This window comes from Haemaphysalis longicornis, unplaced genomic scaffold (genome assembly GCF_048455015.1).
Source record: "Haemaphysalis longicornis isolate Haplotype H1 unplaced genomic scaffold, Haemaphysalis longicornis Haplotype H1 scaffold_14, whole genome shotgun sequence".
Taxonomy (NCBI): domain Eukaryota; kingdom Metazoa; phylum Arthropoda; class Arachnida; order Ixodida; family Ixodidae; genus Haemaphysalis; species Haemaphysalis longicornis.
This window is the reverse complement of record NW_027526245.1, coordinates 48,786,214-48,801,272: the sequence shown is the minus strand read 5'-3', so window position 1 is coordinate 48,801,272 and position 15,059 is coordinate 48,786,214. Positions and strand designations below refer to the sequence as shown.

At 45.4% G+C, this 15,059-nt stretch overlaps 1 long non-coding RNA gene across 1 annotated transcript in view; it reads right to left on the bottom strand.

Annotated features, from left to right (window-relative positions):
- Nucleotides 1-11,921, bottom strand: part of LOC144165081 (uncharacterized) — a 111,998-nt gene extending 100,077 nt beyond the window's left edge. Inside the window, exon 1 of the long non-coding RNA XR_013321345.1 lies at nt 11,819-11,921. This is a non-coding gene — a long non-coding RNA (uncharacterized LOC144165081). The remainder of the gene's footprint in view (nt 1-11,818) is intronic.
- Between the last annotated feature and the right edge of the window lie 3,138 nt (nt 11,922-15,059).

The following is a 15,059-nucleotide window of genomic DNA, read 5'->3' as shown; positions in this document are numbered from 1 at the left end:
TACCACCAAAGGGTCACTGAAGCAGTCACTTCCCTTCAATCTGATACGATGCACCTCTAGCAATTCTCGGGCCTTCTGATATCTGCTCATTCCCAGTATCTTTGTCTCAGAAAATCGTGGCTCACACTTTGTGCAGGAACCGCAATGCCCTGTTAAATGTGCGCTATTATTAAATTTTAAATTTTGCGCATGCTCCTTTAGGTAGTCGTTCAAACATCGCCCAGTTTGGCCGATATAACACTTTCCACAGGTGAGGGGGATTTCATAAACCACCCCTACGGCGCAATGAACGAACGGCTTTTCATGTCGTTTTTCGTAAGCTCTCTTTTTGCTAGTAGTTGCAATGCGAGAGTAAAGTAGGCCGAGCTACTTGGAGCAGAAAAACGACAGGGACACCGTACCTCGTCACGACCTTTTTTAGATTATGCGACACCTTGTGTAGGTACGCAACAACTTCAGGCCGCTTGTGATTTCTTAGCTGCGCTTTCGTCCTTGGCTTACTACCCTTCACTTTTAAAGGAGGGTTTCGGCCACCGCATTCACGAACGACCGAGGGAAGCCAGCCGAGAAAAGTCGCTTCACGTGATGTTCAAAACTCGACGGCATCATGTGTGCGCACGATTTCCTCAAGGCAGATTATAGGCAGAGACTGGCAATGGCCCGCTTAACTAACTTAGAGTGTGTCGAGTCATACGATAGCAGTTTTTTTGGAGACCGAGGTGAAAAGGACAAACACACATGGCCCTGCAACTCCTTAATATTCAGGTCTAAGAACTCGATGGCATCATCATGCGGCAACTCATGAGTAAAGCGCCTTTTCCAAGGCGCTTAAAATCGTGTAAAAATCGTTTTTTCGACAATTTTTTTACATTTAGACGATCCTTGAGGAAATCGTGCGCACACATGATGCAGCGGAGTTTTGAACATCAGGTGAAGCGACTTTTGTCGGTTGGCTTCCTCTGTCGGTCGTGAGTGCGGTGGCCGAAGCCCTCCTTCAAAAAGTGAAGGGTAGTAAGCCAAGGACGAAAGCACAGCTAAGAAATGACAAGCGGCCTGAAGTGGTTCCGTACGTACACAAGGTGTCGCCTAACCTAAAAAAGGTCGCGACGAGGTATGGTGTCCCTGTCATTTGTTTCTGCTCCGACTAAGCTCGGCGAACTTTTCCCTCGCATAGCAACTACTAGCAGAAAGAGAGCCTGCGAAAAACGACATGAGAAGCCGTTCGTTGATTGCGCCGTAGGGTTGGTTTACGAAATCCCCCACACCTGTGGAAAGTCCTACATCGGCCAAACTTGGAGATGTTTGAACGACCGCCTAAGGGAGCATGCGCAAAATTTAAAATCTAATAATGGCGCACATTTAACAGGGCATTGCGGTTCCTGCACAAAGTGTGAAACACGATTTTGAGACAAAGATACTGGGAAAAAGAAGATATCAGAAGGCCCGAGAATTGCTCGAGGCGCATCGTATCAGAATAAAGGGAAGTGACTGCGTCACTGACACTTCGGTGGTATTGTACAAAGCCCAGGGGCGGTTTTTAGACAAATTCTTGCGTTGACGCTGTGGGCATCTCTATTGCGCATGTCAGGATTTGTATATATATGTACGTTGCGGTCATTGCTAATAAACTGTTGGAAGTGTAGCGCCTCTCCGTCTCTTCTTTCTTGTGTGTTGTTTATTTACTCAACTCATTATGTTTGTATAACTACGGGAGGGAACACTCCGACGCCGACTTCCAGTTTCGCGCCCCCGTCGACCCACCACCACAAGACTCTGACAAGGACAGCGCATTCTTCGAAGTCGTGACGGAGAGGGACCTAGCCGCCTAGCAGCATTCAGCCTCAAATCTCCATGCTCGTGAAGAAAAATTTAAGCCCCGGGACTAAAACAAAATATCTTCTTGTCATGCAGGCAGACGTTCGTGACGACATTTTGGAAGAGTGCCACGACGACCCGTCTTCCGGACATCTCAGAACAGCTCGCACTATTGCAAAAATCAAGGCGTTGTACTTCTGGCCCCGCCTTCCATCCGACGTCACCCATTGCGTTCGGAGTTGCCGTGACTGCCAGCGAGGAAAAACGCCGCCGACAAGACCCGCCGGACTTCTGCAACCGATCGACGTCCAGTAGAGGCCCTTTCAATAGATTGGAATGGACCTTCCAGGCCCGTTTCCTACGTCACGATCTGAGAACAAGTGGATTGTCGTAGCAAGAGACAGCAAGACACGCTACGCAGAGACCGCCGCTCTTCTGAGAAAGACAGCACAAGAAGTCGCCAAGTTTTTCATAAACCAAATTGTGCTGCGAGATGGAGCCCCGGAAGTCCTTATCACGGACCACGGAACGGCATTCACTTTGGAGCTCATGCAAGGAATCTTACGCTACAGCAACACGAATCACCGAAGAACGACGGCGTAGAACTACCAAACGAACGTACTAACCAAACGCCTGAACTAGACAATTGAGGATATGCTGTCTATGTACGTCGACGTTGAACATAAGACTTGGGACGAAGTCCTACCTTATGACACGTTTGCGTACAACAATTCTATCCAGGAAACTACGCAGATGACACTGTTCGAGCTTGTCTAAGGAAGGCGGCCGACTACGATGCTGGGCGCCATTCTTCCCGACGTGGAAGACGACGACCTCAACGCCGACGTCTAAGGATACCTTTAGCGTGCAGAGGAGACCCACCAGCTTGCTCGAGTTCGCCCAACAAACCAACCGCTGGTGGATGCGAAACGCTAGAATCTCCGACGCCGAGTCGCTGAGTACCGCCCAGGGGATCGTGTGTGGGTTTGGACTCCCATCCGACGACGTAGACTCAATGAGAAGCTTCTACGACGGTACTTCGTACCCTACCGGATTCTACAGCATGTTGGCCACCTTACCTACGAGGTGATCACCGATGGTAATTCTGGAACATCACGACGACGCACGCAGCCCGAAGTCGTCCACGTGGTTTGCTTAAAACCTTTCTACGCACGATGACAGAATTTTATTCATTATTTGGTCGGACTGTAGCTTGTGTTAGCATCGGGTGGATGCACTCTTAGAGGGTGGTAATGCCGCGAACCAAGTATTGGGTTTGTTCATTTGCGTTTTGCTTTGGCCGCCCAGCTGCGCCGGTCTGTGTTATCGGTGCTGTCTGTGTGCCAAGGGAGTCGCGTGTTCCGTTCTTTCTTTCTGTGCCCTATGTCTTATCTCTTCTAATAGGGACAGTTTTCCGAACTAACCTAAGAAGCCTAGAATGATTTTTGTTTATCTACAGTGTTCTAGATACACTTCGACTATCCGAGAAACCCTCGCGCCGAGTGATACATTCACGCAGAGCAGATGCCGCGACATTCGAATCGTCGCGCTAGCCTTCGCACGTCACTTTTTTGAATGCTGCTTCGCCGCCTACATTGCTTGAGTGGCTGTAGGAGCACAAGTTCGCTCCAATAAACTAGTTTTTCCTAAAGACAACTCCGTCGTATTTTGCGTCGGGACAATAATACTTACGGGGCTGCCAAAACTCCACCTTTCGGGGTATGTACACGAGTGTCCGTCTGCGGTTCTGTATTTGTGTGGGCCTGTACATGGGTTCAACGAATTGTCACCCAGTAATGAATCGCTACCACAACGGCTTGCCACGTTGCGATTGAACTGTTGTGTGGACCTATTTCTGTCTAAACTATTCAGCTGAAAACAGTACCCGACATTTTAGAGGCAAAATAACATCTAAACCAACGAAAGCCCCCATTCATTCCCGTAGAAGAACAAGTTGCATATTTAAAGTAGCAACAAATAGAGGAATAAATAGGTGGCAAAGACGACAAATAAAACCAAATGCTTAAGGAGAAGTGTCGTCGAGCTGCTGTAGACGCAATCGAAACAATAATAACCTCTGCTCGCAAAAATAAAAAAGAGAATTAGAGCAAGCGCGGCAAAGATAAATAACTTGAATGTAAATATGCAGTTATTTCATTGCTCAAAACGAGGGCGAGAGCGCAGGTATGAGTTGTGTATTGATATCGGGGCGACCTATGTACAAGTCAGCGTGGCAGAAGATTGTCTTGACACTTGCAATGAAGCAAGCAGAATTGCGTTTCCTTTTGTTACGGCTTTTCCAACCTCTGGCACACTAAATGCTGTTTAAAAAAATCCAACGCATTGTATTTATGAATGCGTATCAGGGATAGTAATATTATTGCACAAAAAACACAAAAACATTGCTGATGGCTAAAGAGCCAACAGACAGCAAGTGGTATCCTGGAGATTGTACTAGTGAATGAAAGTCACGGGCACGGGCAAACTAAGAACTACGGTTACATGGGAGGCGGGGCCGGAGAGGCGCCATGTGGGTTTTAACATCCAAAATGGTACAGACTTGTAAGGGATAGAATAATACCTGATGAGGGAAAATAGGCCACGCACCAGGGTCTCTCAAGTCGGCGGGTTTTTGAAAGTGGTCCTGAGATAATTTTCAGTGGCTGCCTTGTGGGACCACAACCTTTTTTGTCCGACAGTGCAATCTAAGTGCACAATCGTTGGTCTGAGTATTCCTATTATTCTAAAATCGTAGCCAGAAAACTTACGCTCCCCATTTTGATTGCCGGCTGTGGTGAGGTCACTAAAACCAAATAGCTCGGTATTACTGCGTAGGGGAGAAGTTTGCGGAATTAATGAAATGACATCATAACTTCCACCACAGATAGCGTCATTGCAATAGATTTCTTAAGCTCTGAGTTTCTTTCATTCCACTACTCGCTTGTACAATAGAAAGATTTTGCCTTAGTTAAAGGAGCCATGAGGAGAAAACACAAGTCGGGATGATTTCAACGATTGCCTCGATATAAACATACTGACACCACTGACAACGCACACTTCGCTCAAATAAGCTACATAAATATGAAAAAACGAAATGGCCATGCGACCCACAAGGTCATTTTCCGCAACCGAACGTATGATGTCAAATGAGCTTTGCTGTGCGATTGGCTGAGGACCGAAAAAGCAAACGCAAATTAGGCATGGCGCATACTCTTTCCGAGCGAACAATTTTCGCTGAAGTGTAATGCATATTCATTTTACAGCAGTTAAATGGTGCGGTAAACAATAAAAGTTACGAAAACACACGTAAGCATAGAAGTACCGATGCGCACTGCTGCTGGCACTGGGCGCACTATGCTTGTTTTAGCTGCACAGCACTCCGCCGCTTTGATGTTGTTTTACAGGACACTGGCCGATTGGCGTAAGCGGCGTTGTCTTACGTGACCCTGTTCGTCGAGAATACCCTAGCTTTCATGATACGATCACTTTTTACGTTAACAAAAACAAGCCAGTGCAAATACGCTCATAAACAAAGCAATGGCAGACAACGATTCGTGATGATGATGATGCTTAGTGGCTTCCCCTTTGTAACGGGTGACGTTGCACAGCGGCCTTAGTCGCTACGCCACTGTACAATGACCTCGCCAAAAATACAAAAAAAAACAAAATCAAAAGGAAAATAAACTACTATTACAAAATTTTTGTGCTAGTCCGAATTCTTTGTTCGCCTGCCTTCCCAAATTGTTCTCTGCTCTTTCCCACCAACATTCTAACCTTCTTTTACTATCCTCTACTGATGTCGAATTCATTTTTCCGCTAACCTTGAAGGCAAGGGCTTCTGGAAGCTGGATGGCTCCATCACTGAGGACTGGAAGGATACTTTTGCACTCCTTTACAATATGTCGTATTGTTTGTGGCTCATTTCCGCAGCCTCCGCATAGTTCTTCCTGTACCGGCTCACGGATAACCGTTTTTGTTTGCAAGCAACGCGCCCGGGCTTCAAAAAGCAATGCACTCCCTTTGGTATTATCGAATAATTTTTTTCTTGTGATCTCCTGCTTCCCGATCCTGTAGAAATCTAAGGACTTCTTTGCATACATCCTCTTTTTCCAGGTCGTTGTTTGTTTATTTCATTCAATTTTTAATGCCTTGGTCGTTTCCCCTGCACTTCCAGGTTTCATATACTATGTCCTGAGCCTTCTGATTCTTTTCCTCCATTCTTTGTCCACGCTTTTCATGTAAAGATACCGTAACACTCTGACCGCCCATCTCTGATCATCCATATCTCTAAGGCATTCTTCAAAACATATTTTGCTGTGTGCTTCTCTCACTTCGAAGGATGCGCGTCCCATGTCTCCCTGCACTGCCTCATTAGTTGTCCTCAATAACTACAGCAGCGCAATTTGGGAGGGATGACGGACAGCAAGGCCGTAAACCCGAATGACGCAGTAGAAATTCGCTTCAATACACGCGCTTCTGACGTTATTGCCGACATTGCGAAAACCGACGATTTGGCGGGATAATCAAAATTTTAACCTAAATTTATCAATTTCTCCCTTAATACGCCGTGAGTTTTGGCCGGACATGCACTGGGGGCACTATAAAACGCAAAATCTTTCCAATAAAACAAAGTTATATTCTGTCTTCATGGGTATTTTAAAGAATTTCGGCGTCAAACAAAAAGTACCAGTCTCTTAAAAGCTGCAAGAGCAGCTCCACGGTACTGTAGCAGACCAACGGAAAGTTTGTCATCACTGTAAATAGGAGGCTACGTGCAAAATGTACAAGCGTGGACGCAAAGCTAACTTTTCAGATAAATGTCGGAAAGTACATTAAACAAAACACATTCGCAAATAATTCCGGCGAGTTTGATATTGATATAGAAATAATTTTGCTCTGGTGTTTTGAATCTACCACTTATTATCATCGTTGAGAACTGTACCAAAAGCCCAAAATCCCAACAGGAGAAATTCTGAACGGCAGAGCCTACAACTGCAGTACAGCCTTTTCCTGTGTCAGCCTGACGGTCCCCAACACACACGTTACATCGTTTGTTCACTTCTTTTATTTCTTTCTTCATTCTCTGTCTTCCGCCTTACTTCTATTGCAAATTTATTCTCTCATCCCATCCCGCAGAGAAACATGTAGGCGTTAACATGACGGCAGACCTCTCAGCTTTCCTTTAATAAAGAACTTTCTCTCTCTCTCTCTCTCTCTCTCTCTCTCTGTCTCTCTGTCTCTCAGTTCTCTTGGTACCTTCGTTTACCCAGGTCAGTAGACTATGATGACTCCTGGGCCACATGCAATGTTACGTGCGTGGGATGGCTGTGTTGAAAGTTTCTTCAACTACGTATGCTTCTATTGATTGATTGTAGGGTTTAACGCGCCGACGCAACGCAGGCGATGAAGCGCGCCGTAGTGGAGGGCTCCGGATTAATTTTGACCACCTGGGGATTTTTATCGTGCGCCGCAATCTCGTACACACGGGCGTTTTTGCTTTTCCCCTCCATCAGAAAAGCGGCCGCCGCGGCCGGGAATCGAACCCGCGACCTTGTGCTCAGCAGCGCAACGCCTTAGCCACTGAGCCACCGCGGTGGGTTACGTATGCTTCTAGGATGATGGACATTCTTCTGAGGTTCTTACCGCTGGATAGTATCCTTCCTTACAACCGATAACTGGACCATACTTAGCAAAGCTGGAGTACCTCAGGGCAGGATTGCCCCTAGACGAAGCGACGGCCTCTTACTTGTCTTTTCATTGCAAGATTGATACGGGTTTGCAGCACCTCAGCATTGAAGGGCAGCTTAGAGCTTGAATGCGATAAAAATTATAAATAAACAAGCTCGGACAATAGCAGGCGGGGCAGTGTAATATTTATGATGCCTTAAGCATAGCGGCACTTTATGTTACACCTTTACAGAAGTCAAGGTATCTATTGTTTGACTGACGTGATCATTCTGCGGAACCATCCGATATGAGCACCAGGCATCAGCGTAAATTACGAAGATAGGTGTTTGCAGGCGGTGATTTTGTAGTATCACGCGAGGACATTTTTTCGAGAGAGTTCAGCCTTGACGTCTAATGCGGTAATCGCACTGGATCACCTCTGACATCGGTGTGCGATCCTGGCTGGCAGCTCAGCGGAACACACGTCTTACGGACACTGTACGTCAGCAACCTGCACTGCCAGACTCGGTTCTCGAACATGAAGTACTTTACAGGCGTGTAAACTGTGGATTAATAGTAATAAACAATGCGGGTACATCAGTGGTGTAGTGGATTGCGTGAGTCAGGGTGCCTTCATACACGATGATGGAAGAATGCATTATAGTGCAAGCATCCTAGTTGGCACAGCGACGCTGTAATCCCTATAGTTGTAATTGAATTTTCCTTCATTTGCAATGACATATGGAAAGTACCCAATGCGAGTGACTTTATTACTTCGATCAAAACTCCTGATGACGTCATTGAGGACAAACAGTCTTTGGTAAGGCATGAACTCTTTACATGGGATTACCCTTCTGATTAGAGCCGACACTCTTTGGAATGGTGAGGACCCGAGCCGTGTGTCACCACCACTAGAACACCGGTCTTGTAGCTGTTCGTTTGAATGTATCACTGTCCCTTCTCTGACCTATGTACATCGCTTGTCGCATCGAATGTCTGCCTGTCGAGAGTGAGCACCAAGAACAAGGTGGCGGGGCAAGTTCTTGAGTCATTGCGGGCTCTTAAAAATATATAATTTCAGAACCAAAACACTATATTACGACAGAAAATTGAGCGTATCTTTAACGCACTGGAAAGCATGCCACAGCAGCGGGTCGACACAACGAAAACGACATCAAGCTTTTCACAGGCGCCGGTACGATTACGAGAGCTGTACAATTTTGAGGTCCTCTGCCCTAAGGGATAACGTAAAGTACTTGAAAAACGTTCCCGAGTGAAGGGACATCACTGCAGTAGAACGGACGATTGGGCTAGTTGGTAGCTGTTCATGTTGAAGGTGGAAGCGCTCACAAAACAGGGACGAAAGTAGAAAGAACAAAGACGACACAGCGCTAACTCGCAACTATTTGTTTATTGAGATGTTGAAAGTATATATTTGTGTTTCTTTTCACTGAACAAATAGTTGCGAGTTAGCGCCGTGCCGTCTTTGTTCTTTCTACTTTCGTCCCTGTTTTGTGAGCGCTTCCACCTTCAAGAAGGGACATCTTATTCGTACTTGGAATACAAGAGCTCCAAGCGCAAATTCTCTCTACATATAGCGAGCCAGAATCGCAGCAGTTACGTGTCTTGGTGGAAACATTTACCGCCCAAACACCAAAGAATATGGGGCTTCCCGCGTTGAACCTGCATTAACACCCTCATCATAGGTGAGGTGATGGCGTATCAGCTGATTCACGGAAGTGTGAGGTACTGAAAGAAGTTCAAGAGCGGAGGGGTTCTCACGGGGAAGATGCATGTGTAAAAATCTAACTTTGCGCACGAGACGACCTTGATCAGTACATCTGCCAGGTGGCAATGGGGTCAAAGGCTCTACGGGGGCAGTTAGCTGATAGATGAACGGTCGGAGCTCACTAATTTTATCTGTTTGTGGGGCACACAGAATATTGTGTTTTATAAAAAAGAGAATGAATCAGCGGCAAGCTACAAGCAACAGAAGAAGAAGGAAGATGATGAACTCCTCAGACGCCATAATCTTGGTATTACTGAGCTTCAGTTTATTATACATACGGTTAATCAATCCTCTTCGTGGTGCTGGACTCATTTCTCCAATAGCCGCATTGACACGTACAGGAAGGAGACCACATCAGGCATGTGCTGACAGTCAATTCAGAGGTAAGCGATAGCACTGTAGGCTTGGATTTTATAAGTTCACGTTCTGCTCTGTCGGACATGCACACTTAGAGCTCACTCACAAAAGCAGTGGTAAACGCTGTCCCTGCATTATTTTCAGCACAAGCCAGTCTGCTCCTTCCCTGAAAGCGCCCAAGGGAGCTCCTACGAGATCCTATGATATCCTAAAACACTTACAAGTGTACACCCCCGTGAAATCAAGTTCAGAGTCTCAAAAATAGCAAAAATATCTCAACCCAGCATGTTCAATGATTTTACCCCTGTATAGCATACTTAAAAGCTACAATTTGACAAATGCAGACATCTACGATGGCTCTACAATGCGTGGGTTTCAAACGTTGAAATTCTCTTTACAGAGATTATTTCGGCAATTTTAGGCTAATATATATATATATATATATATATATATATATATATATATATATATATATGCTATATATGTTTAACCAAACAAGATGCCCAGCTCCTAGTAGCGCACAATTTATGTAAAATACAAGAAGAAATTTGGCTTTCCTAATTTTACATTTATAAAAGCGGAAGCAAGCACCCCACGTTTAAACCGTACAATAAACCTGTATCTGCCCACGAAAGTTTCATATATACTCGAAAGCGATAAATTTTAGCGGTTTTATTGCGAGCGTAATATTAGCCGAACCATCGATAGAACCTGGATCAGCGCTGCTGCCTCCGACAGACAAACGGCTGCTTCGAGTGCTGGTATTAGTGCAACACGCTTTGTAGCGCGAGTTCAAACTGAGAAGTACCAAAATCACTGTTCCTCTCAAGTATTCCGGATGTGAGGGAAAATTAGTACAACTACCGATCGAGCGAATATACTAACAACATTTTCCACCGTCGGCATATGCTCTCCATTGCTTGGCGGCAGGAAGAAGGAACAGGCCGGAGGTGGTTAGAGGCTATCCGATACACATCGAAGCAATAGCAAAGAAAACAGGCTAACGCGTCAAACGTAAGTCCCTCCTTCAACAGCGTGAGGAGATAGCAATGCGCATGAGGCGTTCAAGTCAATAGCCACCACTGTGCCTTCGCTACCAAACTTTTCAAATGAGGCAGAGAAAAGAAATATCCCGATGGGCCCCCTAAGAGCAAAGCTCTGGAGGGCGGTGGGCTCATTCATACACCCCATTCACTCTTCGGGACCACGCAGTACTCTAGGACACTGGCCAATTCCGGAAAGCAATGCCATAGGTTGTGCTGTACAGACAGCTTCTGAAAGAATGTTCCTTAAGTGTGAATAGCTGCTCAATGTGATTCGACGTCTATGGGCTTGCTTAAATTTAGGCCAAGAGGTGAAGTGATTTTGCTGCATTTCCTGTCTTAAATAAAATGGGCGTTTAAACTGGCCGTAACTAGGGAGCAGTGGTGTTCCGGCTAGACGAGGACATTTCTACCATTTCTGTTTTCCCTGTGAACGGGAAAAGCTTTTGTTTCTGAGAGTGTTTAATTAATGGCAGAGCATCAAACGCTCACCGCAATACGAGTCTCAGTGATTCCGAATATACTATCTTGTTTTAAAACACAGAAATGTATAAATACAATTTCTATAGAAAGCTTGTTTATTCTCTAGTACGGCCTCAGGAACCGATATCAAGTTATTACAAATGTTTCAGCAACCCAAATGCACAACATCAGAATTACTAATTGCTTGCATGGGTTAGGACCACAGTTTGTTGTACCTTCTGGTAATGGTTATTCCAGGTTGTGGGCAATGAACCTATTCTGAGCAATGCTGGTAATGCAACTTAAATGTGATGTCCAAAAGAACCATATGGGTGGTATGCTATGTGGCACACTTTTGCTTCAAAAAAATAAATACCACTTCGGTTGCATGACTTCACATATACTTAACCTCCTTACTTTTGAGAAAACTGGAACTCTGGAAATAGCAATTTCTATTACATTGCAGAATTGTGGCATCTCCAAACCCTGAAAGGGTTTGGAGATGCCACAAAAAAAAAACCCTGAAAGTTTTGTTTCTTTCAGGCTTTGTTTGTGGCCAACTGCTTCTGTGGACGCTGAACAAAAATGTTTGTCCCCCTGACAGCACGCACATACACCAATATCTAAACCCACATGATTTCAGCACAGCTCAAAATGTCCTAACAACAAATAAAAACCTACTCACGTTACAAACCCCACCATCACAACAATTAGCATAACAGTTCGCCCTTTCATAGTTCCTGTAATACCGCCAAGCACTGTAATACCGCCAAAAGTGCAAGTTGAACAAAATCCTCCAAATTAAACTTTGAAGGCCTCTGCACAATTCAATCCACTACAGGCGACCAAAGCATACGTTTCGTCCTTTCCACATGACGTTTACGGGGGTATACAGGGCTCATCATTTTTTCCAAGAAAAAACTGCAGCGACCGTTATTTAAAAACGCTGCTGTTGCCTCTTCGTGACCCAATCGAGAGGCTGGTTCGCTCTATTGTGCGTATCTCAGCCTGCATTGGACAATGGGGTTAAACGGATTTTTCACTTTGTTTTCTTTTGGAAGAAAAGTATTGTTTTTCTTGTTTCAGTTTAAAAAACCGTCCGTTGGTTTTGGCTACCAAAAGTCAATGTGCAATATGCGCAGGCGGTTGCTTTGCTTACTTTGTATTGTTCGTGCTCAGAGAAGCATGGGCTTTATAGGAACTCTTGCCGTTGAAAGAGAGGGAAATTTATTTTTTAATAAAAAGCGTCGAATTATTGCTTTAGTAGGCTGATAATGAAACCAAATTCGTCCCAAGGCTTGCGAGTATTTTATATATTTACGAGAAACACGTAACAAGCACGCGCACTCATTTCCTTTATTTTGTGATAAGCATTCGCTATATTGTAGGCAATAACAAGAAAGAGATGCCTTACAAAACCTGGAGACGACAAACCTAAGCTACACATGTCCGAAGAAATGTCGATCCGTATTAGACAGTTATCCTCTTTCTTCCGTACGTTGTTGTCTGTCTGCTTCGTCATTCTACGTTTTTTTTCAAGCGGGGGAAGTAACCGTTTGCAAACAGCTCTCTTTTGAGTCAAAGAACGATGTGAGGTTGCAAGGTATGTTTAGCGTGTGCTGCAAGGTGATGTACGTTGTTGGGCTCGGTCGTGCGCGACCAGATTTGCAACCGCATCGATTTATTTTTTATGTGTACATTTTTTATTTCACCGAAAGTCCTGATGGACCTCGTAAAAGGGGGTTGCACCGAAACACTGCGAATCGAACTACCTAAGGGAACATTATGCAAAAAACTAGTTGGGCATCCTACCAATGAAAAATTACTAATCAGCGGCATGTCACTCTTCTTGACTTGCAAGTGGATTGAAAACATTTCTGGAGAAAATTACAATGCCAAAAAGATGCCTTCTGGCGACCTTCTTGTTGAGCTTATGCGAAAAAAAACGAAATCCCGCACATCTTGAAGGAAGAAAGGATTGCCAACTTGGTCGTCACCGTTACGTCGCAACGCCGCTAAACATCGTACGGGCGCTATTCTCTGAAGAGAACTCCTTGCCAAGACAGACACTGATTTCATTGATGAAATGAAAGATGAAGGTGTGGTTGGCATTTACGGATTCGTAATGACCAGAGATGGGGCATAAATCAAGACGCGACACTTCCTTCTAGCATTTGCCAGCCACACCCTGCGGGAAACTGTGAAGGCATATTTTATTAACTGCCGTGTGCGTGCCTACTTTCCAAATTGAAGGCGATGATATGATTTATTTTTTTATTTATTATTTTAAAAACTCTGTAAGTGCCCTCTGTGGAAGGTAATACGTAGGGTAGGGGGACCCCACTGGTGTTACAGAAACAGCAAATTAAACACAAGAACTAAAAATGGGAAAAATAATTTGCATCGCTAGAGTGGAAACAAATCGAAAAACATTCAGTGGAACAATAAGTACAGCTACTGTTACAGTAACTAAAACAAACTACACATATTAAGATCGCATGATTTTACCACACGTCTTTTGACAACGCTTAAGTGCGAGAAAGGAGGCAGTGAAATGATGGATACTATGCATTATTATTTTTTCTCAACACATTAGTAAATTTTATGGTATTCGGTTCAGTAACATTTTTTGATGGTAGATCATTCCTGTCTATTGTGCTGCGAGGAACAAATAATTCGGCAAAAGCAACGGTAGGACATGTGATGCGTTTGATTTTGCATGACTGATCTCGGGGAGAAAAAATGGCTGCGGGTTCACAGATGAATTTGTTACGAAGGGACACATGATAGTATAGTTTATGAAATAGTATTAAGCGAGATATGTGGCGACGATGCAATGAGCCTTCGAGTTAAGCGCGATTTTTAATGCGGTTACGCTGGTGTAGGGTGAGTAATCAGAAAATATGAAGCGGGCACCAGGGTTTTGTAAGGCTATTAACCCAGGCGGCACAGAAAGTGTGCCCCAAGACCGGCCCGTCTATGGCCGCATTCTGGAATGTCCGGCCAGCATCCAGGTTCTGGCAGCCACTGATCATGCGTTGAACGGCCAACATTCGGCAACCAGCGCTTCGGTATTTTTCCGGTCGCCCGTGTCCGGACGCACAACGGCAGCTAACCGGCTGCCAGATATTGAGTTCTATTACGGCTGCCGATGTTGAGAAAGACAACGGCCGAAGTACGGCCTTAGGGCATCCGTTTTTTCTTCGGGAAGCGGTAATCGGCCGAAGCACGGCAAGCGACCGGCCACAGAATATGCGTATTCTTGCGGCAGTTGGTGTTCGAAAGGAGACCGGCCGGAGCGCGGCTGCCGTGCATTCGTTGTTTCAACGGTGAACCTCGCGTCCGGCGGTAGAATATTCGTTTTCTTCGGGTAACCAGTGTTATGAAGGATACCGGCCGACGTACGGCCCCAGAATATACGTTTTTCATTCGGTTAGCTGTCTTCGGCCGAATTACGGCAAGCGAATGGCGACAGAATATTTGGCAACCGGTGTTCAAGAGGACACCGGCCTACGTAAGGTATCTGGTTATACGTCATTTTTTCGGCAAACGGCATACAGCCGAACAACGGCACGCGCCTGTGCGCCGAGAATTCATGCACAGACGTGTTTGGAAGGAGACCGACCGGTTTTTTTCTGGGGGGAGAAAAAGCCGTTAGGGAGCCGAACGACGGGGACGCGTTTTTCATCCGCTCCGTGTTTCTACGTTTTAAATGAACGAACATCGTTTGTCAAACAGTAATGAGTGTTCTCGGTGAACGGGAAAGGTGCAAGGACTCACTGGACATTAGCAGGGAACCGTTTAGGCCATCGAAATGTTATTTATTGCCACAAGAAGACTGTGCCACACCGACGGGTGAGCTAAGCCTCGCTAGTCATCGCCGCTACCACGCCGCTGCCGCCGGCTTCGTCGACGCATCAGCTCGA